Genomic DNA, 12,289 nt, shown 5'->3' with positions numbered 1-12,289 from the left:
CTCAATTGAGATGCTGTGGCATGACCTCAAGAGAGCGATTCACACCAGACATCCGAATAATATTGCTGAACTGAAACAGTTTTGTAAAGAGGAATGGTCCAGAATTCCTCCTGACCGTTGTGCAGGTCTGATCTGCAACTACAGGAAACGTTTGGTTGAGGTTATTGCTGCCAAAGGAGGGTCAACCAGTCATTAGCCTAGGAGTTCTCATACTTTTTCCACCCTGCACTGTGAATGTTTACATGTTTTGTTCAATAAAAACATGAAAACATATAATTTTTTGTGCAGTATTAGTTTAAGCAGACTGTGTTTGTCTATTGTTGTGAATTAGAGGAAGATCGGAACACATTTGATGACCAATTTATGCAGAAATCCAAGAAATCTCAAAGAGTTCACATACTTTTTCCAGCGACTGTATGTCAATACATAGTCATCCAATTTATTCGAACAGACATAACAAAATAACTGAGCTTTGACCAATAGCGCAGCATAATATCAGGATAAAAGTTACAACAGACATACATGCAACAAATAAAAGAATGAAACAGAACTTCATGGTATGTGAAGAAATGGTGATACATTTACAGTCATGGACGAAAGTATTGGCACTCCTGGAATTTTTCCAGAAAATACACCATTTCTCCCAGAAATTGTTGCAATCACAAATGTTTTTGGTATACATGTGTTTATTGCCTTTATGTGCATTGGAACAACACAAAAAATCTGAAGAAAAAAGACCAAATTGATATAATTTTACACAAAACTCAAAAAAAATGGGCCAGACAACATTATCGGTACCCATTCAAAACTGTGGGTAAATCATTTTATTTCAAACGTGATGCTCATTTAAACTCACCTGTGGCAGTAACAGGTGCTGGAAATCTAGAAATCACACCTGAAGCCAGTTAGCCAGTCTAAAAGTTGATTCAAACTTTGTGTTGTGTGCCTGTGTGTGTCACACCAAGCATGGAGAAGAGAAAGAAGAGCCCAGAATTGTCTGAGGACTTAAGAAGCAAAATTGTAGAAAAATATGAACAATCCCAAGGTTTCAAGACCATCTCCAGAGATCTAGAAATTCATTTGTCCACTGTGTGTAATATACTCTAGAAGTTTTTAACCCATGGAACTGTGGCTAATCTCCCTGGACATGGATAGAAGAGAAAAATTGACAAAAGAATGCAACGCAGGATAGTTGGAATGGTGAATAAACATCCTTAGTCAGCTTCCACACAAATTCAGGCTGTCCTGCAGACTCAGGGTGCAAAAGTGTCAGCTCGGACCATACGTGGTCATCTGAATGAGATGAAGCGCTATGGCAGGAGACCGAGGAGAACCCCACTGCTGACAAAGAGACCTAAAAAAGCCAGACTGGAGTTTGCAAAAATGTATCTGAGTCAGCCTCAATCCTTCTGGGAGAACATTTTGTGGACAGATGAGACTAAGGTAAAGCTTTTTGGAAAAGCACGTCATTCTACTGTTTACAGAGAACGGAATGAGGCCTACAAAGAAAAGAACACAGTATCTACAGTCAAACATGGTGGAGGTTCAAAGATGTTTTGGGATTGTTTTGCTGCCTCTGGCACAGGCTGCCTTGACTGTGTGCAAGGAATCATGAAATCTGAAGACTATCAAAAAATTATGGGCCGCAGTGTAGGGCCTAGTGTCAGAAAGCTGGGTCTGTGTCAGAGGTAATGGGTGTTCCAGCATGACAACGACTCAAAACAAACCTCAAAAAACACCAAGAAATGGTTGGAAACAAAGCGCTGGAGAGTTGAAGTGGCCAGCAATGAGTCTGGATCTGAATCCCATTGAACACCTATGGAGAAGATCTCAGAACTGCTGTTGCAAGAAGCACTCTTCAAATCTGAGAGACCTGGAGCAGTTTGCAAAAGAAGTGTGGTCCAAAATTCCAGTTGAGAGGTGTAAGAAACTTGCTGATGGTTATAGGAAGCGACTAGTTTCAGTTATTTTTTTTCCAAGGGTGTCCAACTAAATATTAAGTTGAGGGTGCCAACAATTTTGTCTGGCCCATTTTTTGAGTTTTGTGTAAAATTTTGTCAATTTGTCTTTTTTCTTCGGATTTTTTGTGTTGTTCCAATGCACATGAAGGCAGTGAACACATATATACTGTAGACTGTGTTGATAATCTCCATAGTTACTGCTACAGCGCGATGACATCAGTGGGCACAGGGAATGCTGGGGCATACAGAATTCAACTGGTTGTTGTTATTACCGGTTCATGGCTAATAAAAAGAGGCTAACGTGTGTTACACATTGACTGTCTGCAGCCTTCCTCATTCATGCACATCTACATGATGTCAGAAGTGAGCCGGACCTAACCGAAGATTGCACAAGGACTCCGCCGGATTGACCCACTCGTCTTTAATGAGAATATCGCTCACAATTGGGAGAAGTTTAAGTGGGAGTGGCACATCTATAGCAATGCCGGGCTAGCAACAGCTAGTGAGAAAGGGAAAGCCTACACATTTCTCAACCTTGCCGGTCCAGAGGCACTGGATAAATATGACACGTTTGATTTTGCGGACGATGAGGATTGCGAGGACCCTGCCGTCCTGGTAAAGAAATTTGAAGAACTATGCCTGCCAGTTAAGAACGTAATTATGGATAGACATGCATTTAACACAACTGACCAGAAACAGCACGAGTCTATCCAGTCTTATGTTTCCACGTTGAAAGTGATGGCCAAGAAATGTGACTTTGGCACACTACATGATGAACTGATCAGAGACCGTTTGGTCTGTGGTATTCACAGTGACGCTGTTCGTGCGCAGCTTTTGAAGGAGAAGAAGCTGACACTAAATTCAGCCATTGAAATCTGCATGCTACATGAACTATCTGAGAAGGGCAACAGAGAACTGAAAAAGGAAGCAGAGGTGTGCACAGTGCAATTCAACCCATGCACAAACTGCAGTGGCCAGCACGCACCTGATTGAAACCGATGTCCAGCTTTCAACAAGCACTGTAACACTTGTGGAAAAATGAACCACTTCTCGAGATGCTACAGATCAGGTAAACCATTTGCCACCAACAGACCAGGACAGGTTCCGCCCCACACTGCACACAGGGGCAGATACACACAAGTGAGCTAAACATGCAGCCAACACAAGAGCCAACTGACGTCTTTCGCTGAGAGACTGTAGAAATGTTTTACTGTGAGAGCATAGACAAGCCAGTGGATGTGCATGAGCAAGATGAAAGGTTTGCTGAACTGTCTACATGCCACACTGGCAAACAACTGACTGTGAAGACTGACACTGGGGCCAAATGCAACGTAATATCCAGGGCCCTGCTACAACACATTGATCCTACTGCTCACATCAATCTCAACAAAAGAGCAAATCTTGTAGCTTATGGAGGTCACATAATCCAGACTCTTGGTGCAGCAGATGTGAACTTTGGTTGCAGTATGCTGCGATTCCAAGTTGTGGACAGAAATGTCAAGCCGCTACTGGGTCTCAGGGACAGTGTTAGACTTGGTTATGTGACTTTTGGACCAGAGGTGCATGCCGTCGTCCAGCAGGAGGTGCCAGAGCTGACAGAGTACAAGGACCTATTTGACACCAGCACCATTGGCAAGCTGCCTGTGGTGTATCACATGCGCCTGGATGACACCGTGCACCCCACTGTATGCGCTCCAAGACGGGTGCCACTGGCCATGAAGGACAGAATTGTGGCAGAACTGCACAGAATGACCAAGCTGGGAGTCATCACGCCGATTCAGGAGCCCACTGAATGGGTTTCAGCCATGGTGGCTGCGAGCAAAAGAGACGGTAGCATCAGACTATGCATAGACCCCGTCAACCTCAACAAAGCCCTCCTCAGACCCCACCACCCGCTGAAAACCGTGGAAGAGGTGATCGCTGACATGCCAGACGCCAAAATGTTCAGCATTCTGGATGCTAAGTGTGGCTTCTGGCAGGTGCCGCTCAGCAAGGAGTCCTCAAAACTCCACCACCTTCATGACTCCTGTGGGCCGCTATGCCTTCCTACGAATGCCCTATGGCATCACCACGGGGAGTGAGGTTGTCCAGAGGTGCACGGAGCAGCTTTTCAAAGGACAGCCATGTGCAATTGTAATCGATGACATCTTGGTGTGGGGCCGCTCGAGAGAGAAGCATGATCTATGTCTCCACCAAGTCATGGACAGAATACAGGCTGTCAATCTCAGACTCAACCCTGAAAAGTGCCGTTTCAGGGTCACGGAGGTTTCTTATGTCGGTCACCTGCTCACCAACCAGGGCGTTAAACCCAATCCTGCCAAGACTGCTGCCGTCTGTCTGATCCCCCTGCCGGAGGACAAGTGCAGCCTCCAAAGGTTCCGGGGCATGACTTGGCCAAATTCATACCAGCCTACAGCGAGATCATGGCACCGCTGTGCGAGCTGTAGCACCAGGATGTGAACTGGTGCTGGCTGGAGCTCCACACAGCAGCATTCACCAAACACAAAGACCTTATCGCTGGCCCCCCGGTGCTGCAGTACTTTGATGTGCACCTACCTGTAGTGCTGTCAGCTGATGTCTCACAGCACGGTCTGGGCACTGTCTGCCTTCAAAGCTACAGGCTGGTGGCTTTTTCTTCGAGGGCCCTCACAGAGACTGAATCACGCTACTCTCAAATTGAAATAGAGCTCCTGGCCCTCGTCTATGCCTGCACAAAACTCCATCACTACATATATGGCTGGGCTGTGACTGTTGAGACTGACCAACAGCCACTCATCACCATACTACAGAAGCCACTACACATGGCCTCTGCGCGCATCCAAAGAATGATGCTCCGGCTGCAGTGTTACAACCTCAGCATCATCTATAAGAAAGGCAGGGAGCTCTACGTCGCTGATGCTCTCTCCCGCACACATCTGCCCTCCACCAACCAGGCCGAGGAAATGGAGGAGTATGAGGTCATGGTGATGGACATCCTCTCCTCGCACAGGGTTGAGGAACTGAAGCGTGATACGTTGGCTGATCCTGTGTGCCGGCGTCTCTCTGAGGTCATTGCTGCAGGCTGGCCCAATACGTTTCATTCCCATGACCAAAGCCATGTACTCACCCAAAGTGGAGGCACAGGTCCAAATGGCCCTGACACAGGCAAGACAGAGAGGAAAAGCCTACTACGACAAATCAGCTAGGCCACTGGCTCCACTGCGAGCTGGGCAGACAGTGAGACTGCAGACACAGAGAGGACACGACAGGCTGGCAACAGTACTAGGGAAAGCACAACAACCCAACAGTTACCAGGTCAAGGCTGGAGATGCTATATATGTCAGAAACAGGCACCACCTACTCCAGACACCTGAGACCTATGTCTCAGACTCCACAGCAGAGGACCCACCTGCTGTCGCTGCAATTGCACCTCCACCAAGCCCACAACATGACACTGTGGGACCAGAAGTGTCACAGGGACAGCCGCCTGTGATTGTTACTGGCTCAGGGAGAGTGTGAAGACCCGGCTCTCTCTACAAAGACTTTGTCACAGACCAGCTCTGTGGCGCTTGGGCACATTGACATTTGACAATAGATAAATGCTGAAAAGTACTCCAAAACTTTGTAGCAAATCCTGTTTTTTGACAATATTAATCCAGTTTATAAATCTGCATTATAATTGGCAAAATTGTGGTTAATTAGTGAACTTCACGCGCTAAAGATGGAAAATATGATGTGTTAAGGTAACCTCAGTAAATAAATTAGACGACTGTATTCTATGTTTTGATGTGTTCGAATGTCACATAAAAATAGGAACATTTTGTTTTTGATGAGAAAAGTCAATAAATACAGTGTGAATGTGTCTATATTTGAGGGTTATACAATAGATGTGACAGACTGAATTATAGCTTTTATGCTACCCAGCTAAGACCACTTGATTAAATATTTGCCCTTATTTTGTTTCTCTACCAAACTTTAGACAGTATCTATAATGGTACTGATAAGTACTCAGATCAGAACTTTCAATGTGCTGTACATAGAATTGAAAGAATAAAAATACACAACACTTGACAATAACAACATTTAAAAATCTAAAAACTAGGGCTGTCAAAATCAACGCATTATTGGTCATTAATCCATCATCATGAGTAATCTGATTAAAAATTTTAACCCAATTAACCCATCTACAGCGCAGAATGACTCAAATCCCTGAAACGTCTCTGGCAATGCATTTTGGGCAATTTGTCCAAGTAGGGTTACCATCGAGCATGCCGCCGTGCATGTGCAAATGGGTCATCGATCCGGTAGTGGCCACCCAACTCAATATGGAAGATGCTAAACAGCATGTTTGGCCCTCTCGATGGGAAATTTGAGTGCAAAAAAAAAACAAGATAGAACAGTCGACCAACATTAAGTATTATACACATTCTGCTCGAAGGAGTTTTCTTTTCACCGAAGCACTTCCAGCTTAAAATACCACATTAACGCGAAGCAGACGTTCGTTGGGGATTCTGCTAGCATGTGAATATTTTTCATCAAATTGACATGTATTGTTACGAAATTTGACATTACCAGCTGCTTACTGGGTGCCAAACATGTCTGGCTCGGCTGCATTTCTTTATTAAAAAATCTGGCCCAGTTGAATTTGTTACTGAATAGCATATATAGCATGTATAGTGCTTAACAAATTTATTAGACCACCACCCAAAGTAAGGTTTATGCCACAGCTGCCCTAAATTAACAGCATTTGTAATTACCAAAATCATTTTTTATGTTTCTGCAATGGTTAATACACCAATATGTAGAAGCTCTTTAACCCAAAATGGTATTTTTAATGCTAAAATATAATTATTATTGTTATCCATGAATTTTCCATTTTCCAATATTTCTTGATGAATATGTCAAATTATAGTTATTTACTTGCATTCCTGAACAGAAAAATGAGTTTTAGTGGTTGAATGTTATGCTTGATTAACCTCTGACTTCTCAGAGAAGCCCAGTGAGCCAGCTGATGGCCTGATGGTCTTTGAGTCAAATATGACAGGTGGTCTAATAAATTTGTTAAGCACTGTATATTCCCTTCTTTCTTGAGTTTGTTTGCTTAAGCAAAATGAAACATGATTAATATACAGTAGATTAAAATGAATGAAATTTAATGATGATTAATCGAAATTAATCCACAGCAACCCTATGATTAATCTGATTTAAAATTTTAATCGTTTGATAGCACTACTAAAAACCTAAAAATATAGTAAAAATATGAAAATGCTGTGATTAGTCATGATTAATCACAGGGTAGTGATGTAATTAACTTGACTAATTTGTTTTAATTGAGTAACAGCACCAATCAATAGTTAATTATAATTACAGTTAGTTATGAGAAGGGAAAAAAGTAATAGCAGTTGTGGTGTAAGTTATTAAATGCATGGGATGGAGTGAGTGAAAGCTGTTGCAGCAGCAGTAATAATCCGTGAACTGTATACAACAATAATCATGGCTATACCAATAATCATGGCTAGATATTGCACTTACTATAGAGGAGGTAGTAGAGGTGACTGAGGGCTTAAAGTGGGGTGATGAGTATAACAGAAAAAAATGGCAATGGTGATTACTATTAGTGGTTATGATTAGTATTGATTATTATGTAAATAATCATAATAATTCCATCATTTAAATCTGGGGCAGTTAGTGTTCATATTTTAAACACTGGTCATGTTTTTGAGTGTCTCTTTTACTTCACAATTGTAGATACATTAATAAGAAATTTCTCTTTTGTGTGTGTGGGTGTGTGTGTGTGTGTGTGTTGTGGGGGAATTGGTTCTCAGGCAAGTGAAAAAGTATCATACTTATGATTCTCAGGACAGTAATAATAACACTAATAATTATCATAATAGTAAATACACTATTAATAATAATAATATTAACAATGATAATGTCCTTAATATTGATTACAACAATCAATCTGTGAGGTTGATGTGACTGAATTGACAGTAAGAACTGATATTTTGATATTTCAGAAAGTTAAGGAGAGGGGACGAAACAGAGAGGGGTTCTGCTGCTGAGAGTTGAGTGGTGGTGGATGAGTTTTCCAGGGAGATGTGTTCTAGGATTAAATGTTCCAGTGGGTGGTGTTTGTATTTTTCTTGAATTTCCAGTTGATGAGTATGGTTTTCTTGGCGATAGTCAGGGCTGTTAGGGGAAAATAAAACCAGTTTATTGTTTTGAAAGATATGCTGTGAGTGTATGATGCCTTTGTCTGACCATGAGCGGAGGTGAAGTGTTTTCTTTTTTTTTTTTTTTTTGTTGTTGCTGAAAAAGTCAGGGTTGTTCCAGATGGGGATGAGTTTACATGGTGCTAGAGAAGAGTTTGTGATTTTGAGGAAACCCCACCTGGCTGGCAAAGCTGATGATATTGTTAATGTTTTAAAACAGGGGTGTTTGATAGATGGGCTGATGAATGGTAGATCTGAGATGGAAATGTTGTTACATGCTGTCTGTTCAATGTCTAACCAGAAAATGTCTGACTGTTGGGGTGGATCCATTTAAATATGTACTGTAGTTGAGTTGCTATGAAGTATTGATGAAAATTTGGTGCTGAAAGTCCTTCTTGTTTGGTGTGGAAGTATGTTGTCGGACCCAGAGGCAGACAGACGAGGTGAACAGTTTGAAGGAGATTTATTGTTTGCAGAGTTGTAGGCTGGCTGGTTGGTTTGAGTATCTGAGGAGACGGGTGAATTCTGGTCCTGTCTTCTTTCCGTACCCAGGTTACTGGAGGAGTTGTTTCAATGGCTAAATTAGCAGAATCTGAACACAGAGAAAAAGGCTTTTGGAAACACTGGTAAAGAATACTCAAGCAGAAGATACTTTGGACTGAAATTGCACAGAGCAGCCGACAAACGATACCATGGATTAGATGTAATAATCTGGCGATGAGTAGAGCTGAAACCAGGCTTCTTATACTGAGGCAGATGAGTGATCCAGGTGATACAGCCAGGTGCCTGATTGCAGGTAGTTTGAGGGTGTGGCACACAAACACTCAGAGGTAGACTGGGGGAGGGGACACAAAAGAGGCAGAAAAACAGGAGGCAGCCAGAGCTGTGACAGTTCTTGTGCTTGTTAATTTGATTCTGGGTGTTTTGTTTTTCCAATAGTATTTATTGATGACAGAGTCTAGAGATTTCAACCATGAAGAAGTGGGATGGGATGGAATCATAGTTAAGCGATCATTTATTTTAGTAATATTGTCATTTTTATTGATGCTTTTCTGCAAATTAATGAAAGTGGTAAGTTAATCTAACGGAGAAGAATGTCAGTTATTGTTTTGAGTAATGGGGTGTAATTGAGAGTGAACGACCTGGAGGAAATGTGAATACCTAAATATGTGATGGGAATGGGTGGTGTGTGGGCTGCCACATCCCAGCTGTTACTATGAAGCGGAGGGATTGAAGAATTGTGGCAGTTTATGGAGTAGGAAATCTTTGAGTATGTTTCTATGGTTTTAATTTTTTCCTGTAGTGATAAAATATGGCTTCTGTAAAAAGAGTAGTATGTCTTTGGCATATAAACTGATTTTATGATGGTGGTTTGATTCCATGGATGTTCGTGTTCTGATGGATGGCTACAGCTAAAGGTTCTATGAAGATGGTGAATAGTGAGGGAGAGAGTGGGCATCCTTGCCTAGACCCCCTGTGCAGTGTGAATAGTTGTTAGGTTAGTCCATTTGTGATAACAGTGGCTGAAGGTGCAGTGTAAAAAAATTTGATCCAACCAATAAATGGTTCCCCAAAGCCAAACTTTTGCATTGTGGAGATGAGAAATGACAAGTTAACTTTATCAAATGCTTTTTCTGCATTAAGTGTGATGATGATGGATGGTGTATGTTGTGTTTGTGGCTGAATATCTGCCTTTGATGAAAGAGGTCTGATCAGGGTGGATTATGGGATGATTTTTTTCTATTCTGTGAGCGAATGTTTTTGTGATTATTTTTTATTTATTTATTTTTGTAAATTCTGTTTATTGATTTTTTTTAACCAAACAGCTTAAACACACAAACAAACAACAAAGGTACAAGACTGGATAATACTTAAACTAAGACTTTTTGATACATAGATAAGAAAATCAGACAAGACACTGTACTTGCAAAGAAACCAAAATTGTGGGGTTCAGACACTCTCATGTCCATTATTCAAAATCCAAAAATGCTGTAGTTGTCCACTAAATCATTTATCAAGCTCCAAATTATAGTCAAGTCCCAACCGTTCCAGTGGCTTCTTCCATTTCTGCAGAAAAAGATGAGTCCTTCCATCAACATAGTGTCCAAGCTTTAACCAAGGTAACAACCTCTGAGATCAGAGACATAGTAACAGTTGGAGGGTCATCTATTAATCCATTTCACCATTATTGCTCTCCTTGCCATCATCAGGGGAGACTGGATCACATCCTCATTTTTCACTCCTTAGTTTGAGGAGGAGTGAAATTGTGGAGGTAGTCTTGAATGCTTTTTTTCAGTTATTACTCTGTGGAATAGTGGGGATATAAATGACACCCCCCCCCCCCCCCCAATCCACTCACATATACACTGTACCAGGTTGGGAAATTAGCACCCATCACCAGCCAAATGTGGGTATTTGGGGCATTGTCAGGTGAATTTGCTTAAACTACCAGCCACTAGGGCAGTTAAGTAAAAGCAATGTAGAAGAATGATTTTGTGGTGGTAAACAGCAGAAACTGTTGTTAAGTCCAAGATAGTAAAATAAGGTGTGAGGTTGCACACAAAATATCTAATTCTGGCAAGTCTGACACATAATGCAGGAAAATGCAGTGGAGATAGACTATAACTTGAATAATTTACACCTTGATTACTGAATTACATGTCATTACATTATGCTGTTTGTTAGAAAAAGTGAGTGGCTTGTAGGTTTTTCAATCGACCGATCACGGTGGCAGGTATCCAGGAAAGTTAATTTCCTACCCTGCACTGTACACATACACAATAGACTAGAGGAGCAGTAGGACCCTGGGGTGCCTGCAGCAGAGAGCAGGCAGGAAGGAGGAAGGAGGAGTCTGCATGTAAACCCAACATCTCCACACCCTACAGTCTCGGAAGTTTCTCTGCATTCCTTCAATACAGGCACACAAACAACTTTCATAGACATTAAAAAGGAACTAGGCAGTGCAGCAAGGTAAGTGTGCACACATTTGGTTAACATATATTCTCTTTGCTTGTCAGTGTTTCTGTTTTAGAGAACTAAATAGATTTTGTTTTCGTGAGTGTGGGTGTGTATGTGTGTCTGTCTGTGCTTTTGTTGCTTCAAGCTAATTAGAAGTAAAACTCATCGGATTCATTAATATTTACATGAATGAAACATAGATGTCCAAATCATCCAGGTCTTTACAATTGTCATGACGCCTAGGTTCTTATACAAGCCACTTTGTCACTACCTATTAAAATCTGTAACACAGTAAATGCTCTACACCCATACCAGCAAGCCTTATATATACCAAAGAAGAAGTAGCTCTGTTTGTCATTCTCTTTTCAAAATGCTTGTGTTTTAAAGAAAAACAGAAACAGGACCAACTGTACAAAGTGGCATAATTTATAAGATATCATCATCAAGGTATAAACATCAGGGTATAAACATGTTGTCAAGAGTCATTTTCCCCTGTTGTGGTCATTATTAATGTTATGTTAGCGTATCTTTACTATCTCATCTTATTTTGTTGTCATTTTGGAGGTTTAACTCTTTTGTAAAGGGCACCTTACAGAGTTTCTTACAAAGGTAATTACTTAAGTAATTACTTAATGAAAATGGCAACAGATCATTTTGGGAGTGAAAAGACCAATGGAGGAAATCTGGAACTAGTCTAAAAAGGAAACTCAGCTAGCTGTCAGATCATCATAATCGTCGTCATTGTCGTCATAATAATGCGCTGTTCTTTCAGGTGCTGATACAGACAGAGGTTGTCTGAGGTGATGTCACTTTGAGCAGGAGCATCTCCTGGTACATGCTGTTAAACGTCCTTGTGGCATGCCACTGTTTCTTTTTTATAGAACTGAATAGATTTTGTTTTTGTGGGTGTGTGCATGTAGACTGTACTTTTGTTACTGCAAGCTCATTGGAAGAAAAAATCATAAGATTCATTCAAATTTACATTAATGACATATATATGTCCAGACCAAATTTAATGTAAGGAAATTTGCATTTGTTAAATGATTTCTTTGTTGTAACAATGCATCTTTACTGAGCGGCATCTTGTATTTGTTTTGCACATGTTATGCCTTCAGACATGGTATTCTGCATATCTTGGCTGTAATAAGTGGTTATTTGAGTTACTGTTGCCTTTCTGTC

The 12,289-nt window shown here is 41.2% G+C and overlaps 1 protein-coding gene across 2 annotated transcripts in view; it reads left to right on the top strand.

Moving 5' to 3' along the window:
- The first annotated feature begins 11,008 nt into the window (after positions 1-11,008).
- ano10b (anoctamin 10b) overlaps positions 11,009-12,289 on the top strand; it is a 54,433-nt gene continuing 53,152 nt past the window's right edge. For both annotated transcript variants that reach the window (XM_041795445.1, XM_041795444.1), the window contains exon 1: positions 11,009-11,122. The gene's annotated coding sequence lies outside the window, so the exon portion shown is untranslated. The remainder of the gene's footprint in view (positions 11,123-12,289) is intronic.

The sequence above is a fragment of the Cheilinus undulatus genome, linkage group 9, assembly GCF_018320785.1.
Source record: "Cheilinus undulatus linkage group 9, ASM1832078v1, whole genome shotgun sequence".
In the NCBI taxonomy this organism is placed as follows: Eukaryota; Metazoa; Chordata; class Actinopteri; order Labriformes; family Labridae; genus Cheilinus; species Cheilinus undulatus.
The sequence above is the reverse complement of the archived record's forward strand: the minus strand, read 5'-3'. Positions and strand labels throughout refer to the sequence as shown.